Below are 12403 nucleotides of genomic sequence, written 5' to 3' on the forward strand. Positions count from 1 at the left end.
AATTAAAGAGTTACAAATATTTTTAAAGACGCTAAAGAACTGATATTTAACCTTCATCGATCGATTTTTTTTTAATATGACTTTTGAAAACGAAAACTCAAATCAAATAAGTTGTAACAGGAGTTTCTGGACACCTTATATCTATATACGTTGCCAAACAACTAGGCTACTACCCGGCTATGCCCGTGATACCTATTTATACATAAGAGGAAGCTACAAGCCAAAAATATATACACGATTTTGATTAATCTTTATAATGAATTGGTGTACATTATGAATACCAAAAAATATTCTTTAGATAAATTGAAGGTTTTCCTATCGTTTCGCTTGTGTAGAATACAAATAAACAAATTAATTACTCAATAAAAAATATAAATGTAAAATACAAAAAAAAAAAAAAAATATCAATAGAAATGTATGAACGCGTAGAGGAAACAACTGTTTAAAAATACAGTATTATAGCTAAGATTAAATGTGATAGTTTCACTTGATTAACTTTTTTGCTTTCTTATAAAATTATTTACAAAATAATTAAAAACCAGTTTAGTGCTTGAAATCGAACGTTTCTAGGCTCCGTTTGTCAAGCGATTTTAATGCCTATTACCTACGATATAAGATATAAGAAGAATATACATTTTTGGCTTGTAGCTTCCTCTTAATATGTTGTAAATAATAATCTTTATCGACTGATTGCAAATATGCTTTTGTTAAACTAAATACTCGTTTTATTAAACTAAATATTATTTTTATTAGACGATAAGAATTTGTTTTAAATTTCTTATCAATTGTACTTGTTTCGACTGCTATTTTTAATTTTCTTGATTAACTTTTAAAACATTAATATTATTTTCTCAATTTGAAAGGAGGGTTTGGTTAGCGCTGGGAATCATTTATTGGAAAACCAACTCCTCCGCTACGTTTGATAATTTGGCAGGGGTGCCCGGGATTATCGGGGGAGGTTTGTTCAGGATGCGTCAGCCCACCAAATGCGTGGGGTGCCAGATCGGGAGAGGCCGGTTTGAGATCCTTTGATCTCAAACCTTTGGTTTCAAAAATAATCTCTCGGGAGCAAGGTTCAATCCTCAGAGAAGGAAAAAGAGATGGCGCGACTAGGTCGAAAATTGAAAATGTATTATACAAGGTTTTCCAATAAGAGGTATTATTTTGAATAGCCCGCTATTTCGGTAAATGTTACTATTGAAGCTGTCATTTTTTAACATTTGACAAGTAGAAACTACGTCATTGATAAAAATGGAACGATACACGCTTCAACAACGCATAGAAATTATTAAAATTCACTTGAGTGAATCAAACGAAAATCAGAATGATGAGGCCCATTTCCACCAAAATTGTCGCATCTGGGGCTCGGAAAACCCAAGAGTTATTGTTGAAAAGCCTCTCTATCCTCAACGTGTGACTGTTTGGTGCGGTTTATGGTCCGGCGGCGTCATTGGACCTTACTTTTTCGAAAATGAGGCTGGAGCAACAGTTACGGTGAATGGATTGCGCTATCGAGAGATGATTAATGATTTATGGCCGAAATTGGATTTGACAACGTTTACTTTCAACAAGACGGCGCTACGTGCCACACAAGCAACGAAACCATTGATCTTTTACGATTTAATATCAAAATAACACCTCTTATTGGAAAACCCGTAGTAAAAAAACATTGTGTTTTAGTGGTTGAAATATTAAACAGCACTATATCGACAAGCCCATTTTTGATAAGAATGCTTACAGTTAATATAAATTATACAGTTATATAATTCATCAATATTACTAATTTTGTATTTTGTACAACATAGTTGAAAAAACGGTCTAAAACACAAAATAATTAATAACAATTTGCTGACATTTTTTATAATAATTCTAGCGTTTGCCCGGCGTTGATCGTGGTTTTCGTAAATGATTTGGGATAAAATGTTGAGGTTGTGAATTCTAGGGTTCCTGAATGTACTTTTAAGGCCCCGTAGTAAGCGTCTAAAGATTGTTTGAAAGAGAGATATGTATATACGAACGTTAGAGGGAGCGCCTTAATATTTAAAAAAAACGATAATAATTAAGTGAAAATTGTGAAACTATTTAATAAAACATGACTCGTTTGTAATAGAGCAAAAATCTCTCGACAAATGATTTAGTAGCATTTAAAGATACACTGTGAATTTTTTCATGCCTATAACATATTAAATAACAGAACAAAACGTGTTTTTTTAATAATTTTCGGAGCTTACTTGCGATTTTTTTCTATCGAAGAAATTTCATATAATTAACGTTTCGGCAAAAGAAATTAATGCATATTATCTTCAAAAATAACATATATTTTTTTGGAATTTTAAAACTTAAAGAGTTAGCGAGAAACTTGTTGTAAATCAGAAATTGGGAATATAGGAAAATATTATTATTGTAATGTAACTAGTAATTAGTATGAATAATTTGAATACCTACGTACAATTTTAAGCTAAAATGATAACTAATAAAAAAAAAGGTTTTATAAAATATTTAGCTAGGAGATTTGTAACTTTCTTATCCAAAACTAATGATATGTTATCTTATCATTTATAAACATAATAATTTCAAAAACAACAATGAAATGCCAAATATAATGAGAAATATAAATAATATCATACTACAATATGTTTTCTATGTATATTTTTTGATCATTTTCCTTTTAAAATATTTTTTTTTTCTTTCTTTCTTCTCTCCCTATTAAAATAATAGTTTAATTATATTTGTAATTAAATATCAATATTCATGGTCACCCTACATGTTTACTACACAATACTGTAATGAATTGGCTGGAATTAGTTTAATAGGTACCATGTAGGTACCCAATTCTTAGAAACTTTAATGTAACAATATTGTTTTCAAGGCGATGCACTACGTAGTAATGCAAAATCATGTGTTTTTGGTTTGAAAATTTTCCGCCTAGAAATGTTTCAGATGCTTTAATTAAATACTGCGAGTAGAATACAAGACTTGGCCTTTGAAATAATCGAGTATTTTTTAGATAAGTCTTTTTATAAGCCCAGAAAAAAATAATGTATAAGGCCTATGAAAACTGCTTTAAAGTTCAAAATCTCCTACTTACGAACCCATTTTCGGTTATGATTTTATTGTGTAATGTGGCAAATTAAGTTATTTATAAAATGATCGAAAAAAAATTAAATATTTATGCCTGAACATCCACAAAATAAAATAAAAGGCACTTTTTGGCCACGTTTTTTTCTTGCATAAATCAATACAGGCGGATGGTGTTAAGCGGGAATTTAAACCTTATCGCCATCTACGTAAGGGTGGTTATTGATAGCGGCTCAATTTAAAATATTACACGACGTAGTGCATCGCCTTTATAATCTTTGTGTTATTTTTATTATATTATAAAATAATTAACCCAACACAGGCTTGTTGTAATGAGGTTAAAAATTCTAACGCAAAAAAAGATACAATGTAAAGAAACAATAAAAAATAATAATTTGACTATGGTCATTTCAACAAATTTAAAAAATCATACTTTTTTCATAAAATTCAAATACTTTTCAAAACTTTCTTTCATATCATCAACGACTTCAACAAATCAATTTAAGACGAGAAAATAGCCTTAAATAAAGCCAGAATCTTAACGACATAAATCAAGAAGTCGTGTATTAAAATATGCGACGCGCGGCGCTGATGTATTGGACAAACCTAAGGTTGAATTTGCCCTAGCAAATCTCTAACATAAAGTGGTAATCTTAATGACGTGAAGTGCTGAAGTCGTGCAAAAACAATTTTTGGCCTAGAAAATCCATCTTATTTTATTTTAATTATTTCTGATGAACGTATTACTAAAATCTCAAATGTTTCTAGAGGAATCCCTACAGAAATTACTAATTCACCGTCTAAAAAATAAAATTTGATGCTTACCGCTAATTTAATAATTTAAAAACGTTTTATAAAATTTTAAACCAGTTTTTTTTAAATCTTAAATATAAATAACTTACATACGTAGGGATCACTTTACATTTGAGATTTTAGTAATACGTTCATCGGAAATCATTAAAATGAGAGCGTATAACAAACCCTCATGATTAGAGTCTAAAGTAAAAACTCAAATAATCCCAGTAAAATTACAAAAATAAATAATTTGAATCCTTAAAATAATTCATTTCAACAATGTTTTTCAAAAACCACACAAAACATTTTTTTCTTATTATTCACACAGTTTTCAACATTTGTTTTACGTATCAAAGTTACTCATCAAAAATTGCAACAAATAACAATAATATTCAAAATTTCAGTAAATCTACACATATTATTAAAAATAATATATAATATACTTTCATATCTCAGTATCGCCCTAGTGTAAGACAACAATTCAAAAATTGAAACGTTCCTTGAAATTGCCAGTATCACTGACTCTAGACTTGGTTGTATACACATTAAAAAAGAGAAATTTGATAACTTATAATAATTATCAATATCTTTTCTGACCGGTCATTGGCTGAATTGGCATCACGTTTGAGTCACACCCAGGCGTAGTGTGTTAAATTCCTCGGCTGGCTAAGTCCTCCATCACAACACAAGCAAATTTACCGCTTACTGTGGTGGTAGTAGGACATTTTTAAATATTGTCAGGTTATTCGTAACCAGGGAATGTTTTTAAAACACATACAAAAACACTATTATCATAAAATTCACTCAGTTATCAACATTTCTTATACAAAAACAGGTGCTTCAAAAAGTTCAAGCGAAATCCACTCATAATTACAAACGACTGTACAGAAAAGATAATTTATAATAATACTTACAATTTGACTAGATCTTCAAAAAAACTACACAAAAACACTTGTTTTCAAAATATATCATAAAAAACTTCAACTCAATCAACTGTATATTCACAATAACTGTTTAAAAAGTTTGTCTTTTAATTTTTGAACAACAGACGATCAAAATTACTTCAGACTTCGAATAGATTTCAATAAGTAGTGAGGGAACGAAAAGCGCGCGTAACTTTGGCGCCAAAATTAAACTTGGAGCAGAATCAGTTGTCAGAAATAGCCAAACGGAATGCAGTGCTGTTGCTTCGGCGGCCGACAGAATACTGACTGAATTAATATACTGACTCCTCTGGCACTGCTAGAAGTATTGTGGTGAGATTTTTACTGTTTCGACTCTCTGACTGCAAGTCAACTGACGGCAGTCTAGACTTGCGAATGATTGGAGAGTTCTAAATAACTGAAGAAATGAAATGATATGTTATACTGAAAATGATTAGAACGTGCTAAATTTCTACAGATTTATAACAAGTTTCTCGTTAACTCTTTAAGTTTTCAAGTTTCAAAAAAATATATGTTTTTTTTAAGATAATATCTATACATTTGTTATGTCAAAACGTTAATTATATGAAATTCCTTCGATAGAAAAAAATCGCAAAGTAAGCTGCGAAAATTATTAAAAACACGTTTTGTTCTGTTATTTAATATGTTATAGGCATGAAAAAAATCGCAGTGTATCTTTAAATGTTACTAAAGCATTTGTCGAAAGATTTTTGCTCTATATCAAAAGAGTCGTGTTTTATTAAATATTTTCAACATTTTCGCGTTTTTTTTTCAATATTAACGCTCTCTCTCTAGCATTCGAATTAACATATCTCATTTATTTTGAATTTTTATAGCGCTTTTGGCAAGAACACGTATTTTATAAAAACTTTAAATTATTTTTACTGCTTTTTTATTAATTAATCATATAATTCTGACGATCTCTGTGGTTTGGGGTCAAGACTTTTTCTGTTTTTCTTTTTAAAATACTACATGAGATATACAGAGTGAAATATTCTCTCAGTATTGCTCTGGTGTTCCATTCAGAATTGAAAAGTTGCTTGAAATGGCTTTAGCCGTGTTGGTTGACCACCTTAATCTAATTCCCCTCACCTCAAGTTCAGCCTCGCAAGATACCCCAATTGGGGATGAAATAGTCTCACTGACCGCAGACAGTTTTCCAACAGTTGGGACTCGTGCGCGATGTTCACATTTAAACAGAGGGGAGGGGTAAGAGTTAGCAAGAGGAATGTTCGGAAGTAACCTAGCTGTTCAGATCTGGTCGCTAAACACGGCAAAAACCATTATTTCAAGCAATAATAAGAGAGACTTTTAAATAAAATATTAAACGCTATCAAATAGCAGGTGACTCATCGGATAACTCATAAAAATGACAATACAACTTAACTAACTAACCATCACTCCGTTTCCCACAGGGGTAGGCAGAGAGGACGGACCGCCAAACAACTCGGTCACACCACACACTCCCTGTCTCATTCACATTCATACATCGTCTCATACATACTCTTCTATTATTCTGACTTCCGTACGGCGTCCCCGACTTCTGCTACCATTCAATTTGCATCATATATTCTCCTTACACTCCTTTGTTCATTCGCTCTACATGCCCAAACCATCTACGCGTCCCTTTCTATATCTTAACTCATTACTCTTACATCAGCCTTGCATTATTTGCGGATCTCCACATTTCTCACATGGTTTACCACACACATGCCTCAGGAGTCAGTCTACTTTTATGCCAGTTCCATGCCTAACTGCCATACATCAGGGTAAGTACCAGCACTCCATTGAGGACTGCTAGCTTCGCTTCTTTATAAAGTCATGAAAATTGATGAAACAAAAACGAGGTTAAATAGGTTAGGTTTAAAGTTAAGTTTTTTTAATCGTTTTCAATGACTTTCTAACAATTTTTAAAGGGCAGCAGCTGGTCCAGTTTCTTCTCCATCTTCTATCTTCTTCGGCCGTCACAGCGGTGCTGCCAAGGTCTGGTATCTGTGAGAGGATAGTGTGTCAGCTCTTTATTAGCAGCAGACACATACCTGGACGGATGACGAACCTCGTGCTGGCACTGTTGGTGGACTCTCTAGCTGCAGCAGCTGGTCCAGTTTCTTCCCCGTCTAGGATTCTTGCTGCAGAGTTTGCATCTTCTATCTTCTTCGAACGTCACAGCGGTGCTGCCAAGGTCTGGAATCTATGTGAAGATATTGTGTCAGCTCTTTATTAGCAGCAGACACATACCTGGACGGATGACGAACCTCGTGCTGGCACTGTTGGTGGACTCTCTAGCTGCAGCAGCTGGTCCAGTTTCTTCCCCGTCTAGGATTCTTGCTGCAGAGTTTGCATCTTCTATCTTCTTCGAACGTCACAGCGGTGCTGCCAAGGTCTGGAATCTATGTGAAGATATTGTGTCAGCTCTTTATTAGCAGCAGACACATACCTGGACGGATGACGAACCTCGTGCTGGCACTGTTGGTGGACTCTCTAGCTGCAGCAGCTGGTCCAGTTTCTTCCCCGTCTAGGATTCTTGCTGCAGAGTTTGCATCTTCTATCTTCTTCGAACGTCACAGCGGTGCTGCCAAGGTCTGGAATCTATGTGAAGATATTGTGTCAGCTCTTTATTAGCAGCAGACACATACCTGGACGGATGACGAACCTCGTGCTGGCACTGTTGGTGGACTCTCTAGCTGCAGCAGCTGGTCCAGTTTCTTCCCCGTCTAGGATTCTTGCTGCAGAGTTTGCATCTTCTATCTTCTTCGAACGTCACAGCGGTGCTGCCAAGGTCTGGAATCTATGTGAAGATATTGTGTCAGCTCTTTATTAGCAGCAGACACATACCTGGACGGATGACGAACCTCGTGGTGGCACTGTTGGTGGACGCGGTGCACTCTCTCGCTGCAGCAGCTGGTCCAGTTTCTTCATCACCTAGGATTCTTGCTAATGAGTCTCCATCTTCTATCTTCTTGTCACCTGTTCCTGTTCTTCACTTTATATATTTTGTAATACCTGCATCAACTGTTAAGCGCCCCTGAGGTGATATCTCACAAAATCGGCGCTATACAAATTGTCCAGTAAAATAATTAATAATTACAATTATATTTAATTGTCATTTTGTTATCACGAAACCCAAATATCAATCTACAATTTAGAGGTCGAGAGTTCAATGCCAATCGTTTGCAAACTGCAACAGAACATAAAATTTGCGGAATTTTGTAAATGCACTTTAGCGTCATCAAATTTGATACAGAGTCAAATGCCGAACTTCACGTGGAACCGCTTTCTGCAAAGCTATTGTGAGGTTTTTTTATCGCCAGGAATGCAGTCAGTAGGCTTGTATAAAAACAAAAGCCAAAAATAAAAATGCCACATTATATTTTAAGTAGCTGACATATACCCGGCGTTGCTGGGGGTTATCCTTATGAGATAGACATATACCACCAAAGACTTTTCTGTAGACCTTTTTACGATGTACAATTCTGTAGTACATTATTTTGATGTATCTCATAAGGTTCAGCCAGCGTTAGCAATGTAAGCGCACGAAAATATATTTTTACAACTTGATTACAAAACATCGACTTTTCTCTACTTTCTACAAATATAATATGCATGTTTTATATACAAAAATCTTCCAGGAGAAATTTTCTAATTGATAGTGAAAACCTTATCAAAATCCGTTGCGTGGTTTAGAAGAACTAAGCGCACAAACAGACAGACGCGGATAGCGACTTTGTAAAAAAAAATATTATACCAGTTACTTAAAATATGTTATAATGTACGTAGTAATCATTTAATCGCTTTTCAGAACAACTCATATGGTATCATTGAAATCGTTGTGGCTTCCTTACCGTTACAGTTACAAATATGAACTAAACGGTGATAAAAAGAGAAAACACCAAGCTTTATATTCAAATCTAAAAATTAACCATAGAATCATTAAAATGTACACCTTTATCAAACCAAACGTTCCGACCGCAATTTGCGATAAACATAACAGAGCATAGGTGCATAGCAGTCTTTCTCAGGCGTCCCCGACTTCTTATATCATTCTTACCACTCTCTAAACCTTCCTGGCACTAATAAGAACAAACTTTGAAATTTTCAGCAATATCGGTGAAGAAATTTCGGAGATTTAAGATTTTTAACAAACGAACATTTACATTTTTATGTATATAGATATATAGTTGTATTTTAAAAACCCAGGAACTGATCATAATACCAATCTCGCCAAATGCCGATCGAGTAGAACCGACGTTTATTTCGTGTATTAACTGCAGTACGATGCAGAGATGATGTATGAGTGTGAATGAGGCAAGAAGTGTGTGCTAAGACCGAGTTGTTTGGCGGTTCGTCTCTGCCTACCCCTGCGGGGAAATGGCGTGATAGTTAGTTAGTTAACTGCAGCAATGTCATGCGATTTCAAAGATATGTCTGCATAAGTGTATGCGATTGCCACCAAAATCTCAGATAGGATGCATTTTATTGACAACGAAACTAAAAAAAATGTTGATTTTTTATTTTGTATAGTACGGGGTTTTCGAATAAGAGGTGTTATTTTGATATTCAAAGAAAAATGCCATTTTTTAATATAAATGATCAAATGTTTATTTCATTATAAAGAGGAAGGTATGCCGTTAATAGTGAAAAATAACATCAGTCAAATGACCACCACGACCACGCCTACAGGACCATATCCTTTTCATGAAATTTTCCATAACCAAATCGCTGCGTGGCTGCCTTATGTCCTCGATAGCCTCACGAATTCCATCTTTGAGGTCTTGAATCGACGCTGGGCTGTTGGCGTAGACCTTCTCTTTCACGTGGCCCCAAAGGAAGAAGTCGCAAAGTGTTAAATCACAACATCTCGGTGGCCAATTGTGATCACCTCTTCGAGAGATAACACGGTCCGGAAACTTTTCCCGTAAAAGATCAATGGTCTTGTGTGGCACGTAGCGCCATCTTGTTGAAATCAAACGTTGTCCAGATCAATACCATCCAATTCCGGCCATAAAAATCACTAATTCCTTAATTAATATTCAAAATAACACCTCTTATTTGAAAACCCTATATCATTATTAAAAAAAAAAATAAACAAAACAGCTTTTAAGTTGTTAGGACTGCAAATAGTTCCACATTATTGGTAGTAAAAACGTAAAGCGTTCGGAATGCGGCTAAATAATCGGTAAAAAGGTTTTTAAAAAAAAAAGGTATTTTTTCTTGTGAATGGTTCATTTGTTTCGATGTCTGCGGGAACATTATTTGGGTCTACCGCCCGTTTACAATACGATAGGAATACTACAGTCAAAAGGATACATCCAAGAAATGAATCATAATTTAAAATTCATGAAAAGTTACAAAAATCGAGTGTTTTTTCAAATTTTTTCGAAAGGGAAGTTGAATTTATATATTAAAATTGTTTAAATTGCTGAATATGAAAATTATATCGAAGATTGGAGTCGAATTCAGACTTAGAAGAGATGATCTGTTGAATGGAGGGGAGGAAATTTTAGATAAGGCTTGATAGAAGAGAGGATATTTGTTTAGAGAGGGACAACCAAAAAATATGTGATCTAAATTTCCCACTTCTAGGCAACAGATTGTTCAATGTGAGGAGTCAATCACGTGATTTTTATAAAGATGAGAAAGAAACGGAACAATGTCCAATCCTTATTCTAATAAGGGAGTTGTTTTTTTTTTTGTAAAAATTGGGGAGTTGTTGAAACCACGGTTTTTACAGATTACAAATTATTATAAGCAATAATTATTGGCCTGAAACACAAATATGAATTGAAAAAAGTCTTTCTATTCATATTTGTGCACCCGCACGAGTGGTCAGATGCACGAACCACTGTGCTACGTCGGCTTATTTTTAACCGCCAAACAATTCATACCAACACATAAAATTGGTTCTTTTCAGATGAAAAAAAATTAAAAAGCAGTAATTGTTGAATGAAATGCTATCATTTTTTTAATTACTATGAATACATGGCAGGATCAAGTGAATCAGATACTCGAGATGGCATGGCCCGTTTAGTAATCAGCCTAATAATGGTAGCAGAAGTCGGGTACGCTCGAGGAAGACATGGCAAGATCAAGTAAATCAGATACTTGCGTCAGGCCATGTCAAGATTCAGAATAATATAATTTCTTACAGAATTCTTGCTCAATAGAAATGGATAACTACAATGTATAGTGTTTTATATTTGTGATAAGTTATTTGTTTTGTAACAAGACTAATAACATAATCAGTTCTTTATGACTGTTTATATAATGTTTAATATTTTATAATACAGGGTTTTCCAATAAGAGGTGTTATTTTGAATAGCCCGCTATTTCGGTAGATGTTACTTTTGAAGCTGTCATTTTTTGACATTTGACAAGTAGAAACTACGCCATTAATAAAAATGGAACGATACACGCTTCAACAACGCATTGAAATTATTAAAATTCACTTGAGTGAATCAAATGCAAATCATCTTGAGTGATGAGGCCCATTTCCACCTCGGCGGCTTCGTCAACAAGTAAAATTGTCGCATCTGGGGCTCGAAAAACCCAAGAGTTATTGTTGAAAGCCTCTCTATCTTCAACGTATGACTGTTTGGTGCGGTTTATGGTCCGGCGGAGTCATTGGACCTTACTTTTTCAAAAATGAGGCTGGAGCAACAGTTACGGTGAATGGATTGCGCTATCGAGAGATGATTAATGATTTTTTATGGCCGTAATTGGATATTATTGATTTGGACAACGTTTACTTTCACAAGACGGCGCTACGTGCCACACAAGCAACGAAACCATTGATCTTTTACGTGAAAAATATCAAAATAACAAGTTGGAAAACCCTGTATATTTGTTACTGGAAATATGATTAGGAGTCGATTGTTAAAGTTATGGAAAGCTAATACACCCTGTATAAGCTATCAGCCATCAATGTTGTTTATTTAGTCTAAGCATGAACAAAACGATAAGTAAGAATTGCTTATCTATGTGTACTTGACCTTACTTTTTCATTAACACAATTATTTACAAATGGAAAAGGTCAACTACATATAAATAATTATCGATAATTTACTAAATGTATAGCGCACAAATACCTATTCAACAAATAGAACTCTCAAATTGCAAGTAATTTCTAAGATTTTCTAGAATTTGTTTTATTTTGCGGGGAGAACCTTTTTATGGAAATTTCTTCTACGTCGTGTAATATTTTAAATCGAGCCGCTATCAATAACACCCCTTACGTAGATGGCGATAAGGGTTAAATTCCCGCTTGACACCATCCGCCTGTTTTGATTTACGCAAAAAAAACATGGCCAAAAAGTGCCTTTTATTTTATTTTGTGGATGTTCAGGCATAAATTTTTTTTTTTTCGATCATTTTATAAATAACTTAATTCGCCATATTATACAATAAAATTATAACCGAAAATGGGTTCGTAAGTAGGAGATTTTGAACTTTAAAGCAGTTTTCATAGGCCTTATACATTATTTTTTTCTGGGCTTATAAAAAGACTTATCTAAAAAATACTCCATTACTTTAAAGGCCAAGATGTATTCTACTCGCAGTATTTAATTAAAGCATCTGAAATGTTTCTA

Source organism: Hesperophylax consimilis, chromosome 20 (genome assembly GCF_061612785.1).
Source record: "Hesperophylax consimilis isolate HC1 chromosome 20, BYU_Hcon_1.0, whole genome shotgun sequence".
Classification (NCBI taxonomy): domain Eukaryota; kingdom Metazoa; phylum Arthropoda; class Insecta; order Trichoptera; family Limnephilidae; genus Hesperophylax; species Hesperophylax consimilis.